We start from the raw sequence: 6,000 nt of genomic DNA on the forward strand, positions 1-6,000 counted from the left end.
ACATATTTCGCAAACCTAGAAAAAATACTTCAGAAATGTATATGGGACCCAAAAAAGACCCTGAAAAGCCACACCAATCTTGAGGAAGAAGAACACAGTAGGAGGAATCACAATACCTATACCAAACCATAGTACAAGAACATGGTAATCAAAGCAGTCTGATGCTGACATAAGAACAGATATATAGATTGATGGAACAGAATAGAAAGCCCAGGAATAAACTGAGGTCTATATGATCAACTGATATTTGACAAAGGGGGAAAGAACATAAAATGGAGTGAAAAGAGTCTCTTCAAGAAATGGTGCTGGGAGAAATGAACAGGGACATGCAAAAAAATGACCTAGACTACCAACTTACATCATACACCAGAATAAACTCAAGATGAATCAAAGACTGAAATGTAAGCCATCACACCGTGAACATCCTAGAGGAAAACATAAGCAAGAAAATTTCATATATCCCATGTAGCAATACTTTCATCAATACCTCTTCTAAGGCAAGAGAAATAAAGGAAAGAATAAACAAATGTGATTAAATCAAACAAGAGTTTCTGCTCAGCAAAGGAAAACATCCACAAGATGAAAAGGGAACCAATCATATGGAAAATATATTTGCCAATGATACTTCAGACAAAGAATTGATCTCCAAAATATATAAGGAATTTATATGACTCAACACCAAAAAGATAGACAGCCCAATTAAAAAATGGAAAAAGGACCTGAACAAACACTTCTCCAAAGAGGACATACAGAGGTTCCCTAGGCATATGAAAGAATGCTAAACATCACTAGCTATCAGAGAGATTCAAATAAAAACCACAATGTGATACCACCTCACACGGGTCAGAATGGCCATCATCAACAAATCAACAAACAACATGTGCTGGTGAAAATGCAGAGAAAAGGGAACCCTAGTGCACTATTGTTGGAAATGCAGACTGGTCCAGCCACTATGGAAAACAGTTTGGAATTTCCTCAAAAAACTAAAAACGGAACTGCCTTTTCAACCAGTGATTCCATTGCTAGAATTATATTCAAAGAATTCTGAAACCCCAATTCAAAAGTACCTGTGTATTCCTATGTTAATAGCAGCATTATTTTCAATAGCCAAGTGCTGAAAACAAACTAAGTGACCATGTGTAGATTAGTGGATCAAAAAGCTGTGGTACATTTACACAATGGAGTACTATGTAGTAGAAAGAAAGAAGGATCTCCTACCATTTGCGACAACATGGATGGAACTAGAGAAAATTATGCTTAGTGAAATAAGCCAGGCAGCAAGAGACAAATACCATATGATATCACCTAACACACAACACTAATGAACAACACAAACAAATGAGCAAAATAGAACCATAGGCAAGTAAACAAGGAGCAGCCTGACCATGACCAGGTGGGAGGGGGCAGGGGCAAAGGGGGGGAGAAAGGAGAAGGGTCTAGTCAAGGAACTGGTATAAATGACCCATGGACATGGACAATGGGGTAATGGGGTGGGTATGGACTGTGGGAGGAGCGGTGGTTAGGGTTGGGGAGAGCAATTGGGGAAAAAATGGAACAACTGTAATAGGAAAAACAATAAATAAATTTTAAAAAGAAATAGAAAAAAAGAGATCTGAAAAATACTGTAATTAAGTGGTGTATTTAACATTAATTATTTTTTCATTGCTTTTAACATACTAATATATTGCATGCATTTATAAGAAGACAATATAATATGCAGGACTTCCAAAACTATATGAACTTGTAAACTTTCCCCCAGAGCTACTGAAATTAAGGTTCTATAGAAATTTCTTAGTATAAAGTTTGACTGCGATTTAATTTGCATTGTGAAATAAGTGAGAGTGATGAATGATGTAGCTCAAAACAGAGTTGAGGTCAGATTTTAAAGTATCTTAAATTACTTTCTAAAATTTTTAGATTTGTTTTTTCTATAGGCAATAGAGAAACATCGCATATTTTATTAAAGGAGAATTGTATAACCAGACCTATAAAAGATGCATAAAACAAGAAAATAAAAGATGGATTAAAGGGAACATTATTCGAAACCAAGGATGTCAGTGTGAAATAAGACGAGGGCCTGTACATTAATAGTTATGACAGAAATGTTGGTATTGTCTAAACTGAATGAGGATTTATTTGAACACTAACTCTATCTTAGGTGTTACATTTCTTACACCCCTCTTCCCCAACCATAGGCTCTAGCATACATCTGAGAATGTAAAAAGTGTCTTCTTTTTAATTCATTTTCATTAAGTATCTTCTCAGAAGTAACTGAATGTGACAAGTCTGGGCTACTGGGAAAAACTAGGCAGAAAAGAAATTATTCTTTCAATCAAGACTTCTAAGTATAAACTTCATTTTTCAACTCGATATTCTAAGACTTTTATGAGATCCAACCTCTGATCTAGTCCCAACAACCCACACCTTCTAGAATTGACTTTCTTGTATAGTCTCAAATTATACTAGATTTCATCTGGGTGACTAACAGAACAGAGCAAAAATGATGGTTATGTCACTTCTGAGATTAGGTTTAAAAATCTGCCTTGGCCATTAATTCTATTTCTCTCTTGGATAAATCTCTCTGCGGGAAGCCAGCTGGCATGTTATTAACAGCCCTATAGAGATGCCCAGATGGTAATAAATTGAAACCTCAGTCAACATCCATGTGCTTAAACTTGGAAACAGGATCTATGTAAACAGTGAGCATAATAAGCCTAGAGTACCTATATTAATATACAATAAATACATTTGAAAACAAAATGTATTATCAAAAATGAAAAAGTGCTACCATAATGATAGAAGTGTTAATTCAAAAGGACATGGCAATCGTAAGAATGCATATAACAAAGCTTCAACTTGCCTGAAGTAAAAATGACAATATTAAAGGGAAAACCAGATAATTTCTCAATTAGTTGGGAATTTTAACATCTCTTTCTCAGAAATTGCTATAAGGACTAGACAGAAAACCAGCAAAAATTTAGATCTGAACAAAACTATCAATCATTTCAATTTAATTAATATTTATAGAATACACACAAAAATGATAGAATTTGCATTTTTTCAAGTATGCATAGTATATTTTGATACTTGTATAGTTAACTGATATTTGACAAATGTGTTAAGGTAATTTCATGGAAACAAAAAGGTCATCTTTTCAGAAAATGATGTTGGAACAACTATGCAACTATATGGAAAAAGTGAACCTTATGGAAAAAGTGAACCTTGACACTTATTGCACGCCAAAAACAAAGATTAACTCAAAATAGATCGCATACCTAAATATAAGAACTAAAATTGTTAAATTCCTAGAAGAAAACAGAGAAAAAATTTTGCAACATTGTTCAGTAGTTTTTTAAACAGGACACAAAAACACAAAGTATAAAAGAAAAACAGTGATGAAATGGAATCCATTAAGATTAAGGAAGTTTCGACTTCCAGTTAAGATGTTGGGAGTAAGTAAACTCAGTACCAGCATTCTTCCACAACTACATCAAAATAATAACTAGCTCTGGCTGGTGTGGCTCAGTGGATTGAGCACTGGCCTGTGAACCAAAGAATCACTGGTTCAATTCCCAGTCAGGGCACATGCCTGGGTTGTGGGCTGGGTTCCCAGCTGGGGGAACACAAGAGGCAATGACACATTGATGTTTCTCTCCCTCTCTTTCTCCCCCATTTCCCCTCTCTCTAAAAATAAACAAATAGTCTTTAAAAAATAATAACTATAGAGCAATCATTATGGAGAACCAGCTGAAGCCTATCTGAACAATAGTCCTGTTGTAATGCGGGGAGACACACCCCCAGGAAAGGGGGAGGGGTTTGAGCTATGCACATGTGACTGGAGACTTTGGCCCCTTGCTAAACATGGTGGCTCTAAGAGGGGCAAAGGCAAACATGGCCAACACTGGCCCTCATTGGTTGGAAGGATTATCATTCCCACCTTCTTTCAGCACACATGCAATAATGAGAAGGACTTTTGAAACAGAGTGCTGTGAAGTGAAAAATCATTTCTTTCCCCCTCCCCTGGGTGTGTCAATGGTGACCAGCAGGCCTGCTAATGGTGGCCAGAGTGGGCCTATGAGCAGAGGCCTGGGGACACAGACTCCAAAAGATGCCTGAAGCTGGACAGTGACTGGAGACCAGCTAAGCCACTGACTTTTATGATACTTTTGGGTGGGAAAAGAGATTCCTGGTGCAGCCTTGAACTAAGCTGGCAGAGGGTGACAGGGTGATTTTTCTTTGGGTGTCTTAGAAGGAATGGGATTTTAGGCAGGAACTTGCTGATATTTCCAAAGACCTTCGTGATAATAGTCAGCACTGTGAACAAATTTTTGTTCTTTTGTTATTTTCAGCTCTTGAACCTATGTAGTAGTTGTAATGGCAAATATTTAAATAGCTGTTTTTGATATCGTACTCCGACTATTCCTTTCCCCTTACTTTTGTTACCCAGATATTTTAGGCAGAAACTTCCCACTAAATAAAAGATTCCTTTCTTTTCCACCAAACTCCATTTTTGGAAATTTGTCTGGATTTGGAAATTTGGCTGGATTTGGTAACACTGTAAATAAGGATATAAGAAAAGCCATTAGGAGACTGGTTGGAGGGGTAGGGATGCAGAACAGGCTGGTCCCACACCCACATGTGGTGATTAAAAATCAGGAAGACTATCTCAGCTGCAGAGTTACCCCTGAGAAGAGAGGGGTTCCAGCACCACACTGGGTTCTCCAGCCCAGGGCTCCAATGCTAGGAAGAAAACTCCCCACAACTTCTGGCTTTAGAAACCAATGGAGATTGTGGCTGAGTAAGAAGGGCTTCTAGAATTCCAGATATTCTTCTTAAAGTACCTGTGTACAGACTTACTCAGGTTTACTCACTCTGAAGTCCAGAACTGTGGTAGCAGCTCAAAAGGCACCAGGGACCTACAGAGAGGAACTGAATTGTCTGGCTTTGAGATGAGAGCTCAAGGATCAGCTTTTTCCCAGACCAAAATGCTGGTAGAAGCCACTGTTCCTTTGCTGAGCTGTCCCCCTTCAGGTAGAGGTGGGCCCTATATCTGAGTCTCCATCAACTTGGCTAAACCATTTGCCCTGCCCTGGTGATTCCCTGAGACCCAACTTGAGGACCCAACCAAGCTGCTTCCAGTCTTTTCCATACAAATGGCTCATGCTTCAGACTTTCCAAAATTCTCTCAAAGGTTCAAAAACAAAAAACAAGCAACATCTGGCCTTGGCATAGCAGATATCTTTTGCTAAGTGGCCCCAGGCTCATTACCTAGTCGCAGCCAGTCTCAGTTCACAGCTTGGGCTTTCTCAGGTACTTCCAAGCCCAGCACAAGTAGGAGCCATCTTCAGATTACTTTGTAGCTCATGCCATGTGGAGCAGGCAGGCTGTTCCACTGTGTTCTGGAAGACACCTATTAGATAAGGACATTCTATCAAGACTGGGAGATATAACAGCTTTACTTAATACATAAAAAAAAAACACAGAAAGGCAGCCAAAATGGGTAAACATAAAAACATGTCCCAAATGAAAGAACAAGAGAACTCTCCGGGAAAAAAAACCCTAAATGAAATAGAAGCAAGCATACTAGCAGATATAGTCCAAAAAATGATTATGAGGATGCTCAGGGAACTTAGTAAGAACTCCAACAGCATAAAATGGGCAAAGAAATCATAAAAAAGAACCAGTCAGGAATGAAAAATGTAATAACTGAAATGAAGAATACACTGGAAAGAATTAAAGTCAGATTAGATGAAGCAAAGGATTGAATCAGCAATTTGGAAGACAAGGTATCGGAAAATACCCAGAGTAGCAAAAAGAAAAAAAGAAGAAAATTGATAGTTTAAGGGACCTCTGGGACAACATTAAACATAACATCTGTAACATGGGGATACCAGGAAGAGAAGAGGGAGAGCAAGGGATTGAAAACCTATTTGAAGAAATAATGACCAAACTTCCATAACCTGATGAACAAAAAAGACACACAACTCCAGGAACAAGATG

The sequence above is a fragment of the Furipterus horrens genome, unplaced genomic scaffold (genome assembly GCF_987537825.1).
Source record: "Furipterus horrens unplaced genomic scaffold, mFurHor1.1.pri manual_scaffold_17, whole genome shotgun sequence".
NCBI lineage: Eukaryota > Metazoa > Chordata > Mammalia > Chiroptera > Furipteridae > Furipterus > Furipterus horrens.